This window comes from Eurosta solidaginis, chromosome 3 (assembly GCF_040869045.1).
Source record: "Eurosta solidaginis isolate ZX-2024a chromosome 3, ASM4086904v1, whole genome shotgun sequence".
Taxonomy (NCBI): domain Eukaryota; kingdom Metazoa; phylum Arthropoda; class Insecta; order Diptera; family Tephritidae; genus Eurosta; species Eurosta solidaginis.
The window spans coordinates 105,912,434-105,939,216 of record NC_090321.1 but is presented as its reverse complement, the minus strand read 5'-3'; the positions used below and the strand labels follow the sequence as shown (position 1 = coordinate 105,939,216).

At 40.7% G+C, this 26,783-nt stretch overlaps 1 protein-coding gene and 1 pseudogene across 3 annotated transcripts in view; both read left to right on the top strand.

Moving 5' to 3' along the window:
- Positions 1–26,783, top strand: part of Phk-3 (Pherokine 3) — a 136,797-nt gene that overhangs the window by 55,709 nt on the left and 54,305 nt on the right. The window lies entirely within an intron of this gene.
- Positions 1,329–26,783, top strand: LOC137247294 (cysteine desulfurase, mitochondrial-like; annotated as a pseudogene).

Genomic DNA, 26,783 nt, shown 5'->3' with positions numbered 1-26,783 from the left:
TGATTCGAACGTTAGCAGAAAGTTGGAATTGCTATAAATTTGTTACAATTGGTATCAGAAGAGGAATTGTTGAATAAATTCCAGAGGACAACAAGGACATGGCAAAGTTAAGAGAATTGAAGATCCAGCAAATGAAGAAGGAGTTGGACAGCCGTGGATTGAATACAACCGGCATTAAACTCGAACTTCAGGTACGACTACGAGAGACAATGGAATTAGAAGGAATTGACGTGGAAGAGTATGAATTTCATCTTGATGGCGATGAGACAACAAAATTGGAGGAGAAAAACGAAATATCGCAGGCAGTTACCAGCACAGACTTGAGCGTAATATTGGCTGCAATATCTGCACAAACATCGACAGTGGCATCCCAACTGGAATCGCAGGAGAACCTCATAACGACAAAAATTAATGCACAAGAAACGCTTATTTCACAAATTTCGACACAGATTACATCCAAGATGGAAACTCAACTGGGAGAACAGAAAGCATATATGGCATCCCAAATGTAAGAGCAAAAGACATATATGACATCTCAGTTGGCTGAGTAGTTGAAAGCACAGGAGGTCCGCATAACCTCGCAGCTGGAGGCACAGGAGATAAGGGTAACATCGAAGCTGGAGGCCCAGGATACAAAAATTTTATAGTTTGAGGAAAAAATCGAGGTCGAGGTGGATGCTTTGAGAGGACGTATCGAGCACTTGCAACTAAATCGCCCAGCAGTTTCAATGAGTAATCCAAAGGTAAAAACACCATTCTTTGACTGTTCTGTTCCTTTCCAGGTCTTTAAGCCACAGTTTGAGAAGACCGCAGCAGTGAACAACTGGAATGCTGAAGATAAAGCTGCAGCTCTATTCATAGCATTGAAGAGGCCAGCAGCCGAAATCCTACAGACATTTCCGAGGGAGAGCGGAACAACTATGAAGCATTGATGGCCGCTGTCGGGAGACGTTATGGAAGCGAGCATAAAAAACAGATATACCAAATGGAGTTACTGAACCGCTTCCAGAGGCCTGGTGAAACATTGCAAGAGTTTGCGTCGGATGTTGAAAGGCTATAACATTTAACGAATGCGGACGCAATCGTGGAATACACTGAAAGGGTAAACATTTAGAGCTTTATAAATGGCATATGGGACGTCGAAACAAAGCGAGCTACATACGCAAACTCAAAGCCAACATTCGCAGAAACAGTATCACATGCTCTGATTCAGGAAACAGCGTCGCTTCTGTGTAAGCCAGTTTTCAAAGCACGCCGTGTGGAAGTAGAAAGGCCAGAGTGGGTAGACGCAATTTTAGAAGCTTTAAAAGGAACGCAACAGAAGAATAATGGTGCAATCAAATGTTACAAGTGCGGTAACTGAAGTCACATTGCACGTCATTGCAGCACCGAATTGGCTGGTCGTAAAAGCAAAGCTGGAGAATATAAGCAAGAGCGAGTCAAATGTAAAGATCGAGAACTTGCCCCAGCTATTGAATGTCGGGTGATACCTATCTCGCAAAATGGAAGGAAATCGAGCAGTCTTACCGTCAAAGGAAATGTGGATGGCAAGGAGCGTGTATTGACTGTAGATACGGGCGTATCTCATTCTTTAATCCGATCCGATTGGGTCAACAGCAGAGTAAAGCCATTACCTGGGGCAAGATTGCGTAGGATTACTGGCGAGTATAACCAAGTCCAGGGAGAAGTGGTATGTGAAGTCTTAATTGGGGAGGCCATGGTTCTACACAAATTCGTTGTTGCTGACATCGTTGATGAAGTCATATTGGGAGTGGATTTCTTAGTTGACTATGACATCAGGATCGATATGCAGAGAAGGATTATGCAGTATAAGAACAAGGATGTGCCACTTAACTTCAGTTTTGAGCAAGGGTTCAGCAGTAAGTGAGTGCTGGTAAAAGAGATTCGACAAAAACCATAAAAGTCAAAGCCAACAGATCGGGCAAGGGTTGACGGATCGAATGGGCCAAAGAAATCAAAACCGAAGGTACCTGCGAGAAAAACACTGGCATTGACAAACCCTATTGGATGCACTGAAACGACTGAAAGAATTTTCCAGAAAAAATGCAAGGTTGGTTTCAAGTCAGCGCGCACTAATCTTGTAAAACGTCAACACGATACTGATTATGCAAAGCCAATTCGTCAAGATCAAGCCCTACGAAGTAGTTCATTGGCCATACAACAGAGTGTGAGGGAACGGTCCATGATAATGAGTAGTAGGATGAAACACAGGTACGACAAGAACAATAATTCGGAAGGTTTCTTGGAGGGAGATTTGGTACTGATATACAACCCTTACCGGCGAAAAGGCGTTCATCCAAATTTCGGTGCAGTTGGGAAGGCCCGTACAAAGTTGCGAAGAAGATCAGTGATACCATCTAGAAGAGTGGTACTTTTGGAGATGCTGGCAGCGTTTATATCGAGAGACTTGTCTGATCGGGATGATCAGACTTAGGTGGAGGGCAGTGTAACAAATATTAGCAGCACAAAGGGATGCTATCATCTCTAAGCCGATGCTAAGCAGTGAGTTGTGCACATCAGTAGATCAATCGTTATGTCTACACATATATACGTACACGCAGCGGAGAAGAGACGCACAAACACATGCAGATATCTTATCTGAGATGCTCCCAAAAGTATGCAGTTATAATTGTGGAAGTGTCGCTCACAAATACACGCGCATATGAGAAGCTATACACGTGCATCTGAAGTTATAATTTTATAGCAGTAACTAAGTAAATTCTGGAAGCGCCTAGAAGATGCAACGAGGAAATCACAGAGTATAAAAGGCAGAAATAGTAGTGTTATTTTGAAAGTAGTCTAATAAAGGCCATTTTGCATTATTGAATAGTGGAGCTATTTATTCAACAGTTTAGTGATTCGAACGTTAGCAGAAAGTTCAAATAAGGGGAATTGCACTAAATATGTTACAATATTGTGACGAATATTAGCAACACTAAGGGATACTATCCTCGCTAAGCCGATGCTAAGCAGTGACTTGTATGCACATCAATAGATCAATCGTTATGTCTACACATATGTACGTACACGCAGCGGAGAAGAGACGCACAAACACATGCAGATATCTTATCTGAGATGCTCCCAAAAGTATGCATGTGGAAGTGTCGCTCACAAATACACGCGCATATGAGAAGCTATACACGTGCATGTGTAGTTATAATTTTATAGCTGATAACTAACTAGTAAGTTCTTGAAATGGAAGCGCCTAGAAATATGTGAACGAGGAAACCGCACAGTATAAAAGAAGCAAAAGTAGAGGCGCGACAATCAGTTTGATGTAAGACGCTATCTGGCGAGCAATAGTAGTGTTATTTTGGGAGTACTTTAATAAAGGCCATTTTGCATTATTGAATAGTGGAGTTATTTATTCAACAGTTTAGTGATTCGAACTTAGCAGAAGGTTGCAGATAATGGGAATTGTACTAAATTCGTTACAATTGGTGTCAGAAGAGGAATTGTTGAATAAATTTCGAAGATTGGGAATACAACTTGGACATGGCAAAGTTGAGTGAATTAGCGATCCATCAACTGTAGGAAGAGTTGGAAGTCCGTGGATTGGCTACTTTTGGCAATAAATCCGAGCTGCAAAGACGACTAAGTGTAGCTATGGTATTTGAAGGAATCAATGCAGAGGAGCATGTTTTTCATTTTGAAAGGACAAAACAACAACAAAAATGGAAGAAAAAAACGAAACACCGCAGACAGTGACGAGCACAATATCTGCACAAACATCGACAATGGCATCTCAGCTGGAGTCTCATGAGGCACGCATTTCAGAAATGGCGTCGCAAATTTCATCTCAATGTTCAATGTCAGAACAGAATACATATATGTCATCTCAACTGGAAGCGCAAGAGGCACGTATATCTGGAATGTCGACACAAATTTCGGAACAGGTATCATCGCAGCTCTTTGCGAAACTGGAAGAGCAGGATGCAAAAATTTTTCACCTCGAGGACAAAATTTATGCCGAGATAGCAGCGTTGAAAGGTCTTATGCAACAGTTACAACTAAATAGCCCAGCTGTTCCAACGAGCAATCCGAAGGTAGAAACTCCATATTTTGACGGCTCTGTTCCTTTCCAGGTATTCAAGTTTCAGTTTGAGAAGACGTGAACAGTGAACAACTGGAATGCTGAAGATAAAGTTGCTGCACTGTTCGTGGCATTGAAAGGGCCTGCAGCTGAAATCTTACAGACAATTCCAGAGTACAAATGGAACAACTATGAAACATTGATGAGCGCTCTAGAGAGACGTTACGGAAACGAGCATAGGAAACATATATATCAAATTGAGTTGCAAAATCGCTACCAAAAAGCGAATGAGAGTTTACAGGAGTTTGCGTCGAATATCGAAAGACTGGCCCATCTAGCAAATGCGGACGAACCCGTGGAATACACCGAGAGGGTAAAAATCCAGAGCTTCATAAATGGCATACGAGATGTGGAAGCGAAACTAGCTACATAACGCAAAGCGGGAGATAAGCAACAGCGTACCATATGTCAAAATCGAGAGCTAGCTCCAGCTGTTGAATGTCCTGTAATATCTGTCTCGCAAATTGGCAGAAGAAAATCGAGTAGTCTTAACGTCAGAGGAAATGTAGATGGCAAAGAACATGTACTGACTGTCGATACGGGAGCATCTCATTCCTTGATCCGATCTGATTTCGTCAACAGGAGAGTAAAGCCATTACCTGGAGCAAGATTGCGTACGATTATTGGCGAGTGTAATCAAGTCCAGGGAGAAGTGGTATGTGAAGACTTAATTGGGGAGGTCATAGTTCTACACAAATTCGTTGTAGGGGAGATTATTGATGAAGTCATATTGGGAGTGGACTTCCTAGTTGGCACAGCAGGATCGACATGCAGAGAAGTATTATGCGTTATAAGAACCAGGATATACCACTTAACCTCAGTTTGGCGAAAGGGTTCAGTAGAAATCGAGTACTGGTGGAGAAGACTCGACAAAGACCATGAAAGTCAAAGGCAAAAGTTGATGGATCGAATGGGCCAAATAAAGCGAAATTAAAAGTACCTGCGAGAGAAACACTGGCATTGACAAAACCAAAGGGATGCACGAAAACGAAGGAAAGAGTTTCCCAGAAGGAATGCGAGGGTAGTTTCAAGCCAGGCGCACCCCTGTTGTGAATCGTGGGAACGATACTGATTATGCGAAGCCAGTCCGTCAAGCGCAAGATCTGCGATGTAGTTCGTTGGCCAAACAACAGAGTGCGAGGTTACGATCCAGGATAATGAGTAGTAAGATGAAGCGCAGGTACGATGAGAACAATAATTCGGAAGGTTTCTTGGAGGGAGATTTGGTACTGTTATACAACCCTCACCGGCGGAAAGGTGTTCCATCCAAAATTCGGTGCAATTGGGAAGGCCCGTACAAAGTTGTGAAGAAGATCAGTGATACCATGTACCGCATACAAACCATTGGGAAACCACGAAATAGAAGATTGGTATATTTGGAGATTCTAGCAGCGTTTAGATCGAGAGATTTGTCTGATCGGGACGATCAGACTTAGGTGGAGGGCACACACTGCGAATATTAGCAACACTAAGGGATACTATCATCTCTAAGCCGATGCTAAGCAGTGACTTGTATGCACATCAATAGATCAATCATTATATCTACACATATATACGTACACGCAGCGGAGATGCTCCCAAAAGTATGCAATTATAATTGTGGAAGTATAGCTCACAAATACACACGCATATGAGAAGCTATACACGTGCATTTGTAATTATAATTTTATAGCTGATAACTAACTAGTAAGTTCTGGAAATGGAAGGGCCTAGAAGATGCAACGAGGAAACCGCACAGTATAAAAGCAGCAACAGTAGAGGCGCGACAATCAGTTTGATATTAGACGCTATCTTGCGAGCAATAGTAGTGTTATTTTAGAAGTACTTTAATAAAGGCCATTTTGCATTATTGAAGAGTGGAATTATTTATTCAACAGTTTTGTGATTCGAACTTAGCAGAAGGTTGCAAATAAGGGGAATAGCACTAAATTCGTTACAATATATTATAAAATAAATCCGTCCTCTTGGCAAATACTAGAAGCTTTCTAGGACTTACGCCACTTGCTTCTTCTAGATCTGACAGCTGTATCACTCTTAATAGCTGGAGTCTTAGCTTGGCAAGCGCAGGGCACGAGCCCAAAACGTGCTCGGTCGTTTCTTCCTCTAACCCGCATTTCCTACAAGACTTCCTGCTATCACTGACCAAGCCTAATTTAAAGACATACGACGTCAGAAGGCAGTATCCAGTCAGAATATTTTTAATGATAAATGCAACTTTGTTAGTCTAAGGTTGTAAGACCTACACACAATCTTCGACACTTTACAGCCCCGCGCTTGAACCCGCGCCTTTCCCGCTTGGTCGATCATGTGCACCTCTCTCTTTCTCTTAATCTCGCCCAGTCTAATTGGGACGTCAACAGAGCAACCTTCAAGGGATGCGCCCTTCTTAGCTAGTTCATCTGCTTTTTCATTCCCATCTATTCCCATATGCCCTGGGACCCAATATAGATGTATGCTTCTCCCTGTCTTGATTCTCTCCAGAACCTGCTTACACTCTAACGCGCATTTAGATGATGTGCTGTGCGACATTATTGCCTTCATTGTTGCTTGACTCTCAATATAAAAGTTAACACGGTTGCAGCTTAAGTTATTCTCTTCCAGTGTTTCTACTGCTTTGGTTACGGCTAATATTTCCGCTTGGAAAACGCTACAGTAATCTGGCGGCTCATAGGATCTGTTTATTTCTGGATCAGCACAGTATACCGCAGACCTTGCTCCTTCCACTACTTTGGAACCATCTGTGTACACATGTATCACCTCGTCCGCCATTTGGGCACCCTTGTGCCAACCATTCACCTCTATTGTGGCCTTAAGATCTCCCGCGAAGCGCAGATGGGGAATCAGGTAGTCTGTTCGTCTTGTGATTGATGCCGCTATACTACTGCGGCCGTGTGGTCGGCGTTCAAGCTGCCCCGAAGGTGCAGAATGGCATACAGTGCAGCCGTCGGGGTTATTTTCAGGGCTCCTTTAATGCTAAGCATTGATAATCTGCATACCCCCTGCAATTTTTTGAGGTAGGTTGTTTTTGTGTGGCTTTCCACCAACAAGAACTCCGTAGTATAGAATAGGGTTTACAATCGCTGTAAAAACCCAATGATAAAGAGAGGGCGATAAGCCTCACTGTCTAGGATGATTCCTAGATATTTTGTGCAAGGTTTCTCCTGTAGGGTCACCCTTCCTAACTTAAGCCTGGTCCAATTTGGGATCTTGTATCTCTTTGTAAACAAGACCATATCCGCCTTCTCCGCGTTGGCTTTCAACCCGACATTAGATACCCAGGTATTATTATCTCGAAGCGCCCGATCCACCAAAGAGCTAATCGTTGGAAGGCACTTTCCACTTACGACAATTGCAACGTCATCTGCTTAAGCCGTAAGTTTTACGGGTTCCTCATCGAACCGCCTGAGCAGTTGGTTGATGACCAGCGTTCACAGCAGAGGTGATAGCACCCCTCCCTGCGGCGTGCCCCTGTCCACTGATTTCGTGGCCTCGTACAATCCCCATTGTGATGTAATCGTCCTGCAATTTAACATGCAGCCGATCCATCTGGTTAAGGCTGGATGTACTTTAATGTAATTAAGACCATTGATAATCGCCCATTTAGAAACATTATTGAAAGCACCGGCAATGTCTAAGAAGACTCCTAGAGCATATTCCTTATATTTCAGGGTTTTCTCTATGCTTATTACCACCCTATGCAATGCGGTGTCTACCGACTTGCCTTTGGTGTACGCATGCTCTGTTGTTGAGAGCAGCTTTTCATCCACGTTGGACTTTATGTACACATCTATCAGCCTCCCAAAGCTTTTGAGCAGAAATAATGTTAAGCTATTGAGTCTATGGTCTTTGGGATACACGTGACCGATCTTCTCTCCTTTGGTAGGAAAACTACACGAGCAGTTCTTTAAGAGCGCGGTACATAATTCAGTCTTATACACCCATCGAATATTATTTTAAGCCATTCCACGACCGCTCTGCTTGAAACTTGTAGCACGGCCGGAAATATACCATCTGGGCCCGGCGATTTAAACTTAGAAAACGTCTTCACCGCCCATTCGATCTTGGTATCGGTCACCAAGCCCGGCACTACCCGCTCCGTGATTGAAGTGTGAGTGCTGTCTGCTGGCTCTTCTAAATCATCTCCAGATGGGAAATGTGTATCGAAAAGCACCTCAAGGGATTCCTCACTATTACGTGACCATTCCCCGTTATCTTCCTTTATTAGTCCTTGGACTATGCTTTCCTTGTCATTGCTCCAACATTTTGCTTTTTCTCTGAATCTTCTTAGAGGGCAAACTCTGTTATACGCAGTCATAAGCGTTCTTGTTAGGAATTCATTAGACTGATCCAGTTCCTCCTCTTCGGGTTGTCCAAATTTGTTTCTGCCTGTTTCTGGAATTTAGTCCAGTTCATTGACCTAGGGTTTCTTAAGGTTCCTCCTTTCTCTACCCTCTTTAGGGGATGCTGAAGCTGATATACGCATAGTCCGAGAAGGATGATCTATCAAGAACCTTCCAATCATAACTTGATATATCACGTTCGGAGATCAATGTAATATCAAGACATTGCTGGATGTTGGACCAATGTATGTAGGGACATTTCCCCTGTTGGCTATCTGCAAATTGGTTTACAGGATGTAACAAAATAGAGATGCGCCTCTCTCGTTCGTATCTGCTCCTCCCTACCCATTGTGGTGCGCATTTGCATCGGCGCCAATGACCAACCGCCCTTTGCCCCCTTCGTCCTGTACTAGCCTCTTGCGCTCCATCGGTGGAACCTCCGCAGCATGGGCCATTTAGAAGGATGCCTCCGCTCCTCCCCACCCATTGTGGTGCGCATTTGCATCCGCGCCTATGACCAACCACCCTTTGTGCCCTTCGTCCTGTACTAGCCTATTGCGTTCCATCGGTGGAACCTCCGCAGCATGGGCCATCTAGCAGGATGCCTCGATAAATGTCTGCTTATTCTTTTGCTCAACCGCCATCACTACGAGTTCCTCAGTAGTGTAATTAGGCAGCATATATGAATGCAGCTGTTTCCTTGCCATGACTACAGCTCGCACCCGTCCTTCCGTTTGCGCATAGTAAACGCCAAATCCGCGCGCTGAGTCTAGAAACCTTTCCTCCCGATGGGAGCCATGACTCCTGGATCAGCGCCACGTCAAACGAACTGTGTTGGAGGATTATCTGTAAGACAAGCAGCATCATTGGGCTGCTCGCCCCCTCCAGCACCTTCGTCGTGACGTCGCCGTCCTCTTCTTGTTCTTTTGGTTTAGAGTATTCGAGGCTCCCTTCAGCCTCTCGTAAATGCTGTGTAGGTGGTTGCTCTGTGCGACTCGCAGGACCATTTGGCTGTTGGTCCTCTTCTAACACCTTCGTGGTGTCGTCGGCTACCTCCACCTGTCCTTCTTCTCTTAGGATTTTGAGGTCCTTTCGACTTAGCCCACTTCTAGCGTGTTAGGATTTTTATCCTCGGGACTTCTTTTCCTGAGTCGCATATAAATTTTGCCTGTACCCCAGGACATTTTGCCAAGCTGAGTGTACAATTTATCCTCCGCCTGCTTGTTTATTTGGAAGATGTAGAACTGACCTTCCTCCGTAGGCCGAGATACAGTAAGTACCTTCCAATCCTGCGTCGGTATGTTCGTATTCTGATTCTGCAGAAGTCGCAGTGTTTCCTCCGACTTCATCACGCATGGTATCCATATCTTAACTTTTCGTACCGTGGGGATTTGCCCTTTATCCACCACCTCAAACCGCCCATTCGTGTCTTGCCTTTGGAGTTTTGGCACCACTTCCTCCAGCCACCGCAAGCTCGCGATGTTGTCGCACGCTATTATCTCCACACCTTTATACCACCCCCATGAATCAAATGTTGGAAGGGGCTTACTTGGTTGTTCCCGCACCATCTTAAGCATTAAGCTAATAAGCTCTTTTTCTACAGATCTCCACCTTCTAGTAGTCATCTGTCCGAAAGGACTGCTACGATCAACCAGCGCCACAGTCAGTGACTGCTTTGCCACATCACTCATCTTCTCGGGAAAATTCGGAGTCTTAGTGTTATCTCCCTTTGGCACCTCCGAGGAAGCCGGAGTCTTAGTGTTACCTCCCTTTCGGGAATCCGAGAAAGCCAGAGTCTAAGCGTTATCTCCCTTTGGATTATCTCCTACTTCAGTAGTTGGCACTACCCTCTGACTCGAAGCTTTCGAGGTAGTTTCTACCTCGCTATTGGGCCCATCTGTCTTATAGCTTTAGGCCTACTTGTCTTGTCTATGCGACTGCCCTGCCTCGCAGATCTAGGGCTGGGTCCTTTCTGCCTCTTCAAAGCAGGCTTGTCGCCTTCCGCCGAAGGTTGCCTCTTCATTCTGCCATTCGACCCTCCTTCCTCCTCGTAACGATTGCAATACCGGGTTTCTCGCAGCAAACCTTTTGAACTGCCTACCTACTTCTGCCGCCTCATGAGCTCATTCCAAGCGCTCGATCTCCACTTCTGTTGGGTTGACCACTGCTACCAGGCATTGGACAATTCTTTGTGCTGCACTGTACTGCGAGAAAGCTCTCTTACTTCCTCTGCGCCGTACCTTTTTCCACTCTACTACTCCGTTTTCATTTGTATGCTTTTCCAACACGGAGTTTATTAAATCAGCACTACTCTCGCTCCCCGAGTCCGACGCTTCGCTTAATGCATTTTAGTCGTCCTTGGCTTGCGACTCAGTCCTCTTATCATCGTCCTTATTACAATTAGGTAATGAGTCCTTCATCTTGGTCATACGACCACCTGCCCGACAAGGCGGGCTCAGCGGTCCAGTATTATATACGGGGAAAGAACCGTCCGCCACAGCAGCGCCCCTTACTGTGGTAAGACCATCAATACTTCCCGAGGTGGCTCGGTATCGGCAAGGCTCCGTTCGAATACAGCCGAATTTATCCCTTGGCTGCAAATCCTCCAATAGGCACGGTCCGCATAACACCCTGGATTAGGGGGTTGGCAGTTCTAGATCACCGACATCCCGCTGCCCTCCTATGACGCGAAACGGCGCAGATGCCAGTCCTAAACAGTTCCGCCTCATAGTCGGGCGCTATGGAGTTCGGCTAAGCCCTCACACCAACGGCAAGGTGCCTACCCTAGTAAGGGTATTTTAGCCATACGGGATAAAAAATTTTTGAAAAAAATGAGCACCTATTGGGTTAAAAGTGTTTCTTATGGGGAGAATTTTCGAATTGGGTCAGATTATTTCAATTCATTGTTCTTTATTAACTTTCTGAAAAATTATGCAAAGTGAGTATTTAAATTTATTATATAAGTTTTTTAATATTTTGTTTTAATAACTTGGTGAAATCGGCGATGCAAAATCCGATAGTATGTTGAGCTAGCATTGAAAAAAATAAACTTCGCAATTGTACCTATTATTATAACTGAAAATTATGCACACCCGTTGATCCCACATTCGACGATATCGAAACAATATTCGACATGAACAATCAACGGCATAGTAGAAAATATAATAATGCGCCGAAAGTCGCCCCCGCGCCAACATTTGTGACATTCGGCGGCGGCGGCGTATATCTTTAATGAAAAGTTACTCAAAAAGCGAATGCAAGCTTTAACATGTTCTAAATTAATATTCTTAATATCTTTCATTGTATCGATCCCTTTCCCAGCTATAAACTTTTTATATTAAATATTAGAATCTAATAGGGCTTTTAGCTATGTTCAAAGTTCAGGTCCCTGGGTTATTTGGAAGTTCCTTAAAACTGGAAAGCAAAACTTCCGAACTCGTATGATTTTTTTAATTTTCACGATCCCTGCGGCACGCAGTAAATACCATTTTTATATCTTAAATATAACAATTTAATAAGGCTCTAAGCTATGTTTAAAGTTGAATGGCTCTAGGTTATCGGGAGATTTTTTTGGTGGTTCTGTGGTACGTTACTAGTTTCAAAAATGTAGCTCTACGGGAAGTTACTCAAATAGCTGTCGGAAGATTCCACATGTTGTAAATGGACTTTCTGAATATCTCGATATCTGTCAGATCCTACAAACTCTTTTACCTAAATAATATAATCTAATAGATCCCGAAGCTTCGTTCAAAGTTTCAGGTTTCTGAGTTATCGGAAAGTTCCTTAAAACTCGAAAGCAAAATTTCCAAGTTCGGACGACTTTTAATTATTTGGATCCCTGGAACACCTAGCAAAATTTGTTTTCCCTCATGTAAAATTTTCATCGGGCTCTGATGTGTGCTCCGAGTTTCAAGACCCTAGCTCTCCGAGAAGTTACTCAAAAATCGATTGCGAAATTCCCAAATTGTTTACTGAAATTTGCGGAAAAACATGAAACTAAACTAATATAAAGGAAATAAAAATTCAACTTATGCTAATCTATTCATTTGACAGATTTCAAATAAAGTCCATATTAAAAACATAGTTATTATTTCAAGTTTCAAGCAGTTTGTACCTACTAGAGATTTACGTCGATCACTTTTTCGGCGGCGGCGACGACGGCTTGACGGAGCTCCGTCGTACGCCAGCGTACTTACTATGAGTAACTTGATTTTCTTATTAAAAAAAGTAATATGAAGGCAAGGTGTGTAGCGGATCGTTAAAAAAATTGCATCGCTTACTCCAGGGAAGCTTCGAATCTAGCCCATGCCCTAGGGAATCGTACTACCGCGTCTGTCGAAAAAAATACCAATACTTGACGTAGTCACACTTTTGTCTGTATGTCTCGTACAAAGCGTAGTTTCACCGAAGGAGATGTTCTGGTCTAACTCCTAGCACTCGTCGACGTGATTTCTTTAAATCGTTTGTGGCTCTTTGCTGTTCACGCCCAAAGGCGACTTACGGCCGATATTAATAGTCATGATTTTCGTGGCACAGTTTTTTCAGCTTCAGCTAAGTGCACAAACATTTTTCTTCACTCATATGATTGGAGGCATAGAAAACTTCCAATAATGATATTTTTTGTTTTTAGCTCAGCTAAGTAGTCAAAAAATTAAATGACTAAAAAAAAATTGTTTACGCGTTGTGGAGAAAGGCAGCACTATCACTATAACGATGAAAAATATTGCGCACTCAAATTTTTCCAAAATAGTGTAATGCTAATGAAAGTGTAATGCATTCTAAATTTAGTGCACTACCCCCAATGCTAGGTATTCCCATTTGTAACAGGAGCAGTAATGTGCAGGTGGTATTTATACTTGGATTATATAGGCGACCTTCAGATGCCTTTCGGAGTCGGCATCGGAGCCGTCCCTCATATTTGTAGGAAAAGATTAAAGAAATTTGACGCACATTGGAAGGGAAGCTCGGCCTAAAATCCCTTCGGAGGCTATTGCGCCTTGTATTTTTTCTTATTTGGATAGGCTATAATCATGATGATTCACTCCAAGGGATTAGTTTTGGATAGGGCCGTCAACTTTACGAAATGACAAACGGGGGGACTTTGATCACTTCTGCTTTATAGTTTCGCATATAAACAACAGAGGTTTGAATTTGGGTTCAAGTGATTTTTCAAACATTTATCATATGTATTGTAACGAATTGTGGGGAATCCTGGTTATTATGCAACTTCTGCTAACGTTCGAATCGCTAAACTGTTGAATAAACCACTCCAATATTCAATATTGTAAACTTTTCTTTATTTACATTACTTTGGGAGTACTTCACAATTATACTTCACTTCACAACTAATTAAATAATTTAAATCAAACTGATTAGTTATTACTCAGCTTGCGCTAATTTTATACTCTCTGTTGCCTCGTCCGCATATTTCTCCAAAGGTCTAAACGTCACCCTCTAGAACTCTTGTAGCTCATGCTTGGTTACCAGCTATAAACTACGTGTATATTTGTAGTTTATAGCCATATGCGTGTGTACGTGTGAGTAACTACTTCGGCTGATGATTGCATGTGTGTGTGTGATATATCTCTTCGTCGCCTTCTACATAAGGGTTGCTAGCTTTAACGTGTACATGTATATAAGAGTGGCTGCTTAATGTTTTTGTTGTTGCGTGATTATTTACTAATAGCCTAGTGATGTCAACATTCGCCCTCCATCTAAGTCGGATCGTCCCGATCAGACAAATTTTCTGATCTGAACGCTGATAGCCTTTCCAAGTGAACCACTTTCATTTTGTTTCGTAGTTTGCCAATGGTTTGTATGCGGTAAACTACATCGTTCATCAGTTTTAGAACTTTGTATGTGCTTTCCCAATTACACAGCGATTTCGGGGACAAGCCTTTTTTTCGTTGTGGGTTGTACAGCCCCGCCAAATTTCCTTCCCGAAAACCTTCCCAATTAATTGCTTTATCGTATCTGGCTTTCATCTTGTCACTCATAAGTTTGGTTCGTTGTCTTACAAGGTCGTGTATTTCCCTCATCTCTTCCTCCAGGACACCAGTGGATTTCTTGGCTTTTCCTTCCGCATCGGCATTTATCCCAAACTTAAAATCAGCTGGCAGTCGAATTTCATTGCCAAAAATTACCTTTGCGGGAGTTTGGCCCGTTGTCTCATGCACTGCCGATCAGTAAGCCATCAAAAATAATGATATGTGTGTATCCCACTCTTTAAGGAACTTGTCTACTACTTTCTTTAAGTGCTCCTCCAAGGTTCGGTTGTCCGTGTTTTTCGAATGCCCTATGTCTTACACATTTCTCGAAACCCCGCTGATTCAAAATTCCTGCCTTGGTCAGAATGTAACTCCATTGGTTCACCATACCTTGCAACCCAATTGTTTGCAAACACTTCTGCTACTGTTTCCGCTTCTTGATTTTTGATAGGGTATACCTCTGGACATTTACTGAAATAATCCATAACCACCAGTACATATTTGTTTCCGCGGTTACTAGTAGGAAATTGACCTGCGAGACACATAGCGATCCTTTCAAATGGCGTACCTGATTTATATAGTTTCATCTGGCCATGACCTCGGGTTTTGGGCCCTTTCGCAATTGGAAATCCACTCAGTGACCGACTGACGGCAACTAACCCAATAGAATATCTGCTTAATTTTATCGAGCGTCTTCTTGATTCCCAGATGACCTCCGCTTGGACCATTATGCATCTCGCTGAGCACGTCAGGAATCCTCTTCCTGGGAACAACTATCAGTTTCTTCTTGCATTGACCATCCTCATTCTCCCATATTCGATGTGGGCAACCGGATATCAATTGTAAACTGTTCCACTGGGCGCAATATGACTTCGCAATAGGACTCTCTGCTGACATCTCCTCTTTACTTGGACTTTTGTTTCGTTCGAGCCCTTGCACAACATGTGACAGATCTGCATCTTCTAGCTGACATTTCCTTAGTTGTCCCATTCATCTGAACACGTTATAGTCATAAGCCGGACATCTATGATGTCTTCCTTAGCCTCAGCTTTCGAACAGTGTTTGCATTGCAAATTACATGGTCTTCGTGACATAGCATCGGCATTCCCATGGGTACTACCTTTTCGGTGCTCAATGGAAGCTCTGTAATCGCTCGATCCACCGTGCCAATTGACCTTCTGGATTACGGAACTGCAGAAGCCATTTCAACGCTGCGTGATCTAGAGGTACTTGTGAAAATGTTTAATGCACTCTACCAATACCAAAAGTTTCCTTCTTGTAACGCAATAGTTCCTCTCTGGTTTTCCAATTGATCGGCTGTAATATGCAACTACCTTCTCCTATCCATCGACCTCTTCTGATAAAACGCCTCCTATAACATATCCACTCGCATCTGTATCTAGAATAAACGTTGCTCCTGGAATCGGATATGCCAACATTGTGGAAGTGCACAAATGCCCTTTCAACGTGCACAGCCCAAGGAAACTTCTTAATTCGTGCAGGTTCTGTGGTCTTTAATCCTTTACAGCTTCTATCTTTTCATTGGCAGTGCAGATGTCCTCTGTCGTTACCTTATGGCCGAAGTAACTGACTTGCTTCTTGAACAGAGAACACTTTTTGGGACTAAGTTTTAGACCAGCACTAGCTATTCTTTGGAAAACTTCATCAGATCTTCTTCAAAGTTTTTTCCCAATACGATGATGTCGTCTAGGTGCACTAAGCATGTTTTCCAATGTAGTGCTTTTAGTACCTGATCCATGAGTCTCTCAAAAGTAGCTGGTGCATTACAAAGTCCAAAAGGCATCACTGTAAATTGCCAGAGACCATCTCCGATGCTGAATGCTGTTTCTCTTTGTCTTCCTCCTTCACCTCCACTTGCCAGTAGCCAATTTTCTCCAAGTCCAGTGTGGAAAACCATTTCGTACCAGAGAGCGAGTCCAGAGTGTCGTAAATTATTGGCAATGATTAGCTGTCCTTTTTCGTGCTGTCGTAACTTGCCGTAGTCCACGCAAAACCTCATATTTCCATCCTTCTTCTTCACAAGTACCACTGGTGAGCTCCATGGACAAGCTGATGGTTCGATGACGCCGCTGTCGCTCATTTCTTGTATGATTTGACTCACACCTTCCCGAGGAGCTTGACGGATCGGCATCGCATCTTCAGTGTCAATTTGATGTTGCACAATGCTGGTGCGGCCGGGTTTGGAACCATCCTGGTCAAATATGTTTGCGTACTTCAGAAGCAGTTGTTTTTCCTTCCTCCGTCAATGCCATGATGTCATTTGAAAGATCAATCTTGCTAGTTGAAAAGTTTTCCTGCAGCTGTTCACAATTGATTACTACTTCAGTCTCTTGGCATGTTCCCAATATAGTTCCTCTGGTAAATTTGAGTGGTGACTTGAACTCATTGAGTACTCTTACCGGGATACGTCCATCTAATTAAGTGGCACATCCATGTTATATCGCATCGTCTTGCTTTGCATGTCGATCTTGATACCTTTATCGATTGAGAAGTCCACTCCAATTATGATTTCATCAACAATCTCTGCCACTATAAAATTGTGTGAACGTGACGGTCCCAATTGTGACTTCACGTGCTACTTCTCCTAGATTGATTTGATTGATTGATTGATTGATTTGATTTTATTCATCCTTTTCTTACCATGTAACATTTCAACTTAAAAAAACATCAGTTATATTAATATCTTCTTGTTGACTAAATCCGATCGAATGATGGAATGAGATGCGCCCATATCTACAGTCAGTAAACGTTCCTTTCCATCAACATGTCCTCCGACAGAAAAATTGCTCGACCTTCTTCCTATTTGCGAGATAGAGATTATGGGGCATCCCATTGCGGGAGCCACCTGTCGCCCCTTGCGGCTGACTCGCTTTAGTTTAACGATTGAGTGGATTTAGAGATTTGCTCATCTCCTTCAGCTCTGCGTTTACGGCCACCCACATTGGTGGAACTATTAGGACCGGTGCTACAATGACGTGCAATGTGACCTGGGTTGCCGCACTTGAAACATTTCATAACTCCGGCATTTTTCTGTTGTGATCCCTTTAGTGCTTCCAAAATTGTGTCTACTGCCACACGATGAGCTTTGTATGCTGGTTTACTCAATAGTGAGGCAGTTTTATGAGTCAATGCATGTGATACCGTTTCTGCGAATGTAGGTTTTGGGTTTGCGTATGTAGCTCGTTTGGTTTCCACATCCCCTATGCCATTTATAAAGCTCTGAACTTTAACCCTCTCGGTGTATTCCACGGGTGCGTCTGCATTTGCGAGATGAGCCAATCTTTCAACATCCGGCGCAAACTTCTGCAAAGTCTCATTCGCTTTTTGGTAACGGTTTTGCAACTCAATTTGGTATATCTGCTTTCTATGCTCGCTTCCATAACGTCCCTCTACAACGCCCATTAATGCTTCACAACTGTTCCGTTCGTACTCCGGAATAGTCTGTAAGATTTCAGATGCAGATCCTTTCAATGACACGAACAGTGCAGCAACTTGCAGTTGTTCACTGCTGAAATCTTCTCAAATCGAAGCTTAAATACCTGGAAAGGAACAGAGCCGTCATAGTATGGAGTTTTTACCTTCAGACTGCTTGCTGAAAATCGGGCGATTTAGTTGCAGCTCCTGTATACGAACTTTTAAACCATCTACCTCGGCCTCAATTTTTTTTTTTTCAAATTGCATTATTTTTTCGTCCATACAGGCTTCCAGTTGTGCAGAGATCCGCGGTGATACCTGTGCTGAAATTTGTCCCAACATTTCGGATATACGTGCCTCCTGTGCTTCAATGCTGGATGTTGTTTGTGACGAAATTTCGGATATACGAGCCTCCTGTGCTCCAATCCTGGATTCTATTTGTGACAACATTTCTGAAAAACGTGCCTCTTGTCGTGTCTACTGTGATTCCATTTTGGATGTTAAACGTGTCTCTTGCTATTCCAGTTGGGGTGCCATATATGACTTCTGTTCTTCCAGTTGAGTTTCCGTCTTGGATGTTACTGTCGATGTTTGTGCAGATATTGCAGCCAATATCATGTTCAAGTCTGTGGTGATAACTGTCTGAGATGCTTCGTTTTTCTCTTACATTTTTGTTGTTTCATCACCATTAAAAAGGAAGACATACTCTTCCACGTTAATTCGTTCTGATTCCATTGCCTCTCGTAGTCGTGTTTGTAGTTCGGATTTATTGCCAGTTGTATTCAACCCACGGTTCTCCAACTGCTTTTTGAGCTGTTGGATCTTCAAATCACTTTGGCCATGTCCTTGTTGTGCTCCACTACTCTGGAATTTATTCAACAATCCCACTTCTGACAGCAATTTTAACGAATTCTGGGGAATCCTGGTTATTATGCACCTTCTGCTAACGTTCGAATCGCTAACCTGTTGAATAAATCACTCCAATATTCAGTATTGCAAACTAGGCTTTATTTAGTTTACTTTGGGAGTACTTCACAATTATACTTCACTTCACAACTAGTAGCGTGTTTAAATCTAACTGATTAGGTATTACTCAGCTTGCGCTGCTTTTATACTCTCTGTTGCCTCTGTAGTAATTGAAACTACGTTTTTATTTCATAATAAAAATTTAAATTATATTTTTTAAAACGCCTAAATGTATGCGTCAATATATTTTTTTATTTTTTTACAATCATCAATATTTTTGAAAATTGAAAATCAATATTGAAACTTAAAATATTGATAATACATTTAAAAATTAAAAAGTTCAAAGTAACTAAAATACAAAGTTAAATAAAGATAATAAGAACCCTACATTACTCCCCCTTCAAGAAAATTTATCATTAAACAAATTGAATGTAACTCTCTTTTTATGTAAATTCTTGGTGTTGTTTGTGTCTGTTGTCTCAATTATTGCAGGTTTTAATCTATCAATAGGAATCGTTTTAATATTATTATCTATTTCAAGTTTAAAACATTTTTGGTCTTTTTCCACAATTTTGTAAGGTCCTTCATATGGTTGTTGTAATGAATGTTTATTAATGACTCGAACGAATGCAATTTTGAAAATTGAAAATCAATATTGAAACTTAAAATATTGATAATACATTTAAAAATTAAAAAGTTCAAAGTAACTAAAATACAAAGTTAAATAAAGATAATAAGAACCCTACAGCCTCGTCCGTATATTTCCCCAAAGGTATAGACGTTTCACCTTCTAGAACTCTTGCAGCTCATGCTTGGTTCAGAATTTTGTGTATTTGGTGTTGGAAACGTTGCTACAGCAAATGAAAGCTACGGATCCTGAACAACTTTTTTTCGTTTTAAATTTTTTTTTTGCATATTTTTGTTAATTTGCTATTCGAAATTGAAAAAAAATAAACTACAGATTTTTATGTTGCGTATTTGCCATGACGTAGCAAATGCATAGCCGTATAATTTTTTGGTGTTTTGTGTAAATCTGATACACTCCCCTAATGCATGCTTAAACAATTTTGATTTAAGTGATAAAACTTACTACCTTGAATTAAAAAATATTTTTGTTGGAAGTAAAGCTGAAGTATTTCTAGAAAGCGATAACTTTACAGATGTACAACGACTTCCGGTAAAAAAAAAAAAATATTTTAGATTTTTATATTGAACTCTTAATGCAAATGCAAAAACGCTTTCATTTTTCTAGATGTGATATACAAGTTTTATGTACAATTACTCCTGACAAGGTATTAGCAGAAATCGAAACTTCTATAATACCGTTAATAAATAACTTTTCGTACTTGATAACAGGGTTGAGTCATTTTGAAATGAAACAAATCAAAATAAAAAATTATTCATCATTTTTAATTTTCTTATTGATGAATAAAAATTTTTTTTTTTATTCAATCATTTCTTGAATAATGAATAACATTTTCTCGTTATTCAAAATATTCTAATTGATGATAACCGCCCATTCTTATTTTTGCAAATTTTGAATAAAGAGTTGAATTATTATTCATTATTTACAAAATATGGAATAACAATAAAATTTTAGATTTTATTTAGTTATTCAAAAATAAAAAAATAAGCCATCGAGATGCTATGAAAATATATATCATATGCGTAACCAGTTCGCGTGTAGTTCTGAGGCTTCTTAGGGCTTAGTATTCGCGGGGTTTTTTGAGGGGCATTTGGGGGTAATTTCTGGGACACCCTGGTGATCCTCCCGGGGTCTATTGGGGTCCATTCCAGGGGCTCCCTCGCGATCCCCCTAGGGTTTTGGGGTCATTTCGGGATGGCTTTTGCGACTCCCTCGGGGGTTTTTTGGAGGTCATTTTGGCATGGCTTAGGGGAGTACCTCGGGCTCATCCCAGGGTCATTCCGTGACCTTTTACTCCCTCGGGGTCATTTGGGGGTCATTCTGGGATGATTTTGGGGACTCTCTCGGGGTCATTTCGGGATGGTTTTGGGGACTCTCTCGGGGTCCTCCCGGGGTCATTCGTAGGTCATTCCGGGATCTTTTTGGGGACACCCTCGGAGTCATTGGGGGGTCATTTCAGGGTGGTTTTAGGGACTCCATCGGGGTCATTTCGGGATGGTTTTGGGGATTCTCTCGGGGTCCTCCCGGGGTCATCCGTGGGTTATTTCGGGATCTTTTTGGGGACTCCCTCGGGGTCCCCCCCCAAACGGTCCCCAAAAACCCCGCGAATACTCCCCAAAATCATCTCAATATTACCCTAAGAAGCTTCAGAACTACACGCGAACTGGTTACGCATATGAGTATATTTTCATAGCATCTCGATGGTTTATTTTTTATTTTTGAATAACTGAATAAAAACTAGAATTTTATTGCTATTCCATATATTGTAAATAATGAATAATAACTCAACTCTTTATTCAAAATTTGCAAAAATAAGAATGGGCGAAATGCTTGAATAAAAAATACCATGTTATTTATCACTCAAGTTTTCTTGAATAATGAATAAAAATTTATTTTTTATTTTTTCGTCAATGGTTATGCAAATTTGTTGATAACGCCCATCCCTGCTTGATAAAGTGCGAGCCAAAGAACTTTGTACTCACAACCCAGGTCCTTTTGGTTGGTAGGTCTGGCTGGTCCTAGAAAAGTTATACAATGAACGATATAAAACTTTTATACGTTTTTTCGATGTACCCCAGAATATAATATATTATAAACATATCGTTAGCTTAATGTGAAAATGTGCTAGGTCACTTTTTTTGAAAAACTGTATTTTAATGCAGTTTTAAAACTGAATTCAAAATACATCGATCACAACAAAAAAATTTTTTGATTTTTCATTTTTGCGTGCTGTTTGCAATGATGTGTAAATGTGCTAAGTCGTCAGCTGTTCAAAAAAATGTGCCAAGTCAACCAGTCAATAATAACAATCTGAATTACTAGTCATTTCTTTGTGCCCGCATTTTATTTACTTGTTTAATTCATTCGGTCTAAAAGTACATGCTTTGTTGTTGTTGTTGTTGTTGTTGCATTAACGATTAAGACACTCCCCGAAGGCTTTGATGGTCCTTTGCCGGATATAGATCCGGTACGTTCCGGTAACAAAGCACTATTAAGGTACTAGTCTGAACATCTCGGGAACGATTTATATGACCACATTAAACCTTCTAGGCCATCCTGTCCTCCCCCCCCCCCCCCCCCTAGTTTCATGAGGAACTTGGGGTCGCCAGAGTCTCGGCTGTCAATGGAACAGCAGGATTCGCCACGGGTAGGCGAGGTTGACAATTGGGTTGGAGAAGCTATATATTGCGCTGGGAACCCCTTGAGAGGGTTGCCTACGCAACACTTTGAAATTGGATTCACCCAATTCACATGCCTTTGGTGTTTGATAAATGCTTTGCGCTGACCATAATCTACTTCAATTCTTACATGCCATTAACTACATGCTTTGTTACAGACTAGTTAAAAATATAAAACAATTCAAGTTTAAACTTATATAAGCTGTTATTAAAATTAAGAACACTACTGAATCGATTTGCTATATGTATAGTCCTAGTTGTAGGTTCATTCATAGCATAATTCGTTTTATGCTTTATTTCGATAAATAATCTATTATGCCGAAGATCACGCAGTGGAATATATGGAATGAACAAATTAGATAAATCAGAGCAATTCGTGCTAAAGTTTATTACATTATAGGCAAGCATGAGTGAGATAAAAGTTCTTCTGTCATGAAAAGCCTGAAGACCAGGCAATTTGCGCCTGCTGGTATATGATGGGAGGCCGTCTGGCCAGTGAAGCATACGTAAAGCAATTTTTGTAAAAAATTTTTTAACTCTCTCAATTTTACAGGTGTTAGATTCATAGAAAGGATTCCATATTATTGAGCAATATTCCAGACTACTTCTGACCTAGGATATATAAAGTGCTTTCAACGTCATAGGGCCCTTAAAGTCACTGGTGTTACGTCTACTGAACCCAACCATTGCAACAAATTTTGAAACTACGAAGTCAATGGTACTGGAAAAAGAGAGTTTGGAGTTAAAAATTACACCCAAGTCCTTACTCTCCTGACAACGATAAAGAGATTTAGTATTTAGATAAGGTATGTGGCAGTTGTCTTTTTGGAATAACACAAAACACAGCATTTGTTTGACAAATAAATAGTGTTTTTGTGAAACATATAGTTTTAGTGTTTTATTTCAATCATTAAACATGAGGAGTGATGGGAAAACATGTTGAGTAAAAAGTGCTAAGTCAGGAGAAAAAATTGGTTTTGATTGCCGAAATTGTGCTAAATCATAAAATAGCTGCTGGGTTGGCATACATTATATTTATTTATCTTTTCCAAAGCTTCTACACTCAAAAGCATTGCAATTAAGGTATCCTCAGTCACAGTTTTGAAAAAAGAAGTTTATTTCAAAAATTATTCATTTTTTTCGTCTCCTGTAAAATTCGTAAAAGTTGACTTTAAGCTAACGATATATGCTTTAAGTTTTTAAATATATACACATTAGGGTGGGTCAAATTTACTGGTGAAAAGGCACATCCAGTTTCTAAATCTATGGGTCATACTGAGTAATATTGTCCATGGGACCATAGGTCTGAAATGAATTTCGAACCTCCCTAACTTTGTTAGAAAATTTTATATCCCAATTCGAGTAGCGGCTCTCACAAATAAAATACATGAAAATAAATGTCAAATTCGGATTCGGATTAAGATATAAAATGTTCTAACAAAATTAGGGAGGCTCGAAATTCATTTCAGACCTATGGTCCCATGGACAATGTTACTTAGTATGACCCATAGATTCAGAAACTGGATGTGCACCTGAAGTTTTTTCCCCCATTTTTCCCCATACAATTTGACCCGCCCTAATACATATAAATATGTGTATAAGACTGAAAGATATGCCCATATGTGATAAAATGTATTTAATTATCATCATCAATAATTATCATCAATTTTAATGGAAGCACTTTTTGTTTGTTTGTAACGTCGTGTTGTTTTGTACTTTTTAAGTTGTTGATTATTACATTGTTTGTATACCAATAAACGAAAACAAATTTTTGTCCTTTTTATTGAAAATTTTCCTTTTTTTCGATGAATTTTGGTCCCAAATGAAAAGAGGTTGTGGCAACCGTGGTTGCTAGCTTTAATGTGTACATGTACATAAGAGTGGCTGCTGCGTGTTTTTGTTGTTGCGTGATTATTTACTAACAGCATAGTGATGTCAACAATCGCCACAGTATATATATCTTCAGCTTAAGTATGAGATGAGTATCATTTCAAAAGGGTATTGAAACCTCATTGAGTATCCTGGCGAATACCTGAGGCTGGCAGCCTTGCTTTGAAGAGCTTTAGAACAAATGGGAATTGGGAAAGGGATATCAAACTGGGCGACACTGGCACCATCTGACATGAAAAATTAGCCAACTTCCACCTTTTTTTGCAAGCAAAACATAAAAAGAAGAATTTGACATTTGCTTTGTCTACGGGTGCTATCATACTTTGCAAGTGAAATTATTTTTCCCACTTGTTAGTACTTTTCTAACATTTTTCACAGTTCAGTTCAATGAACCAAATGAACAGAACACAAAATATGTTAGCAGTGCTTCACGATATTTTGTATGTGAATAGGCAAGGCGAAGTAAAATTCAATTGCCAAGTCTAAAGTTTCCTTATATTTACAAACGCAACATCTTGCGTGATTGTGGCGATGTTACTGGAATGGATCAGATTGCGTTGAACGCATCTATATGAAAAACTGCATTGTGGCTGGGCCATAAATGAGTGGAAAATATAGTAACGTGCCGAACGTCGCCACCGCAACGATATTTATGGCAGAGACAATTTTAAGATAGAGATGTTGCAGGGACGAAAAATAGTCTGAAGCAAGCTTCAAAAAATTCTAGAAGGTCACATTCACCACTTACCACAGCAGAATTTCTTAAACAACCACTGTCTGTATTTATTATTTAACAATTATTTGCACACTATTTATTCAGCTAATCTGTTCAGAATTTTAATTTTTACTCTCTAAAACTCCAATCAGTGTACTTTGTGTGCTTAAATTATGTTAAAAATTGTGTTAAAGTTTTTGGTGTGGTGGAATTAACCTACTAGAATTTTGTGAAGCTCCGCTGCTTTCCACTGAAGTTCGCGCATGCAACATCTTTATTCTTCAATCAACATTTGTTTATGGCAAACGACAAAACTCGGCGTCGGCGTATATGAGTACGCTTACAAAGTCACCGACTTTGATCGCCCGATGCTGGTCGTAATCGTCCGATAAAAATAAAGACATATATTTAGATAAGCGTGTGTACATTTCAACCGATCACCGAATTGTTGTCGGCCGTTGTCGTTTGTCACTGCGGATAAATTCGCGCGTGTTCAATTTTATCGTCCGATAAATTGCATGCATTTACTGTGAAAAATTTATTATTTGTGCGATGGGCTGAAAAATTTATTAATTGTGTGCAAAACAAGTACCCTTTATAGGATAATCACATAAAAACATGAACGCAAGCGTATTTTTCGAAAAAGTTAAATTTAAGAAAAAAGCTGCCGTCCGATAACGAATTATTCATCTTTTAAGGTTATTAGTGGACTAACCAAAAAATGAATATTAGTGCGTTTGCAAACAAAGAATATCAAGCACTTATATCCACTAACACACATTTACATATTCATGCTTCGTAAAATTAATAACCGCTCATAAGCCACGAAGCAGTTCAGTACGAGAGCGTGTTATTATTCTGTATTACAAAATTCTGGGTGACAAAATTCTGTAAATTGAAAAAAAATTCTGCTTGAACAAAATTCTGATTTATTAAAATTCTGCTTTTTAAAATTCTGCATGTTTAATTGTTGAAGTCAAAATTCCAGAATCATGGCATGGCATAGCCGGTGTTGGATCGGCTAAGGGTTATTTTTTTAAAGTGCGGCCGAAGGCCGCCTACGCAGAAGGGTGTACTACGCAGAAGGACATCACCGTGGCGGTAGCGCCAAAGTAAAACCGATGACAAACGAAGTATACAGTGTATTACACACGAAATCAAAGTGCTACTGAGTTAAAGCGACTATGACATCAGTTTATACCATGGTGCAATTACCAGGTAGAAGCATAAGAGAAAATGCAACTCTCCTGTGTATTTTGTTGTTGCCGCTCGTACATAGACTGTCAATCGCTCCTTCAATTTCTGCTGTCAAAAGTGATGGAAGAAAAATGTCATTTGTATCAACAAACCGAGAACTAAAACAGAATATTAACTAAGAAAAGTTGGTTTACTGATATAGGAGCTCTTTGCCGTTCACGAAATATATTCTTTCGCACCGACGCAGCTCAAGCAGTTGGCAAAATTCCAATTAATGCAATGAAAATTGATTTAATGTCAATATCTGGCCATAAATTATATGGTCCAAAGGGTGTTGGCGCACTTTATATACGGAGTGGTGGTGGTGGACAAGACCGTGGTATACGTAGGGGTACTGTACCTGTACTGATTTGGTGCTGCATGTGATCTTGCACTCAAAGAAATGGAATATGATAAGAAATATATAGAGTTTCTTTCGCAACGTTTATATGATAGCATCACTTCAAGATTATCACATGTTATATGTAATTGTGATCCAGAACAAACGTATAGTGGTTGTTTAAATTTATAATTTGCCTATGTTGTGGCTTAGCATTTACTTCAGCATCACTGGAACCTTGCGATTGGAACTGATGGGGATTTGGCACATAGTTCAATGAAAGCAATTTATTGTTTATAGGTTTGGTATTGGTCGTTTTACCATCATTGAAGAGGTTGATTATATTGCCGATAAATGCATCAAATATGTCGAACGTTTACGTGAAATGTCTCCATTACCTATTGATTTGGAAAATATCCAATGGTCGCAACAATAA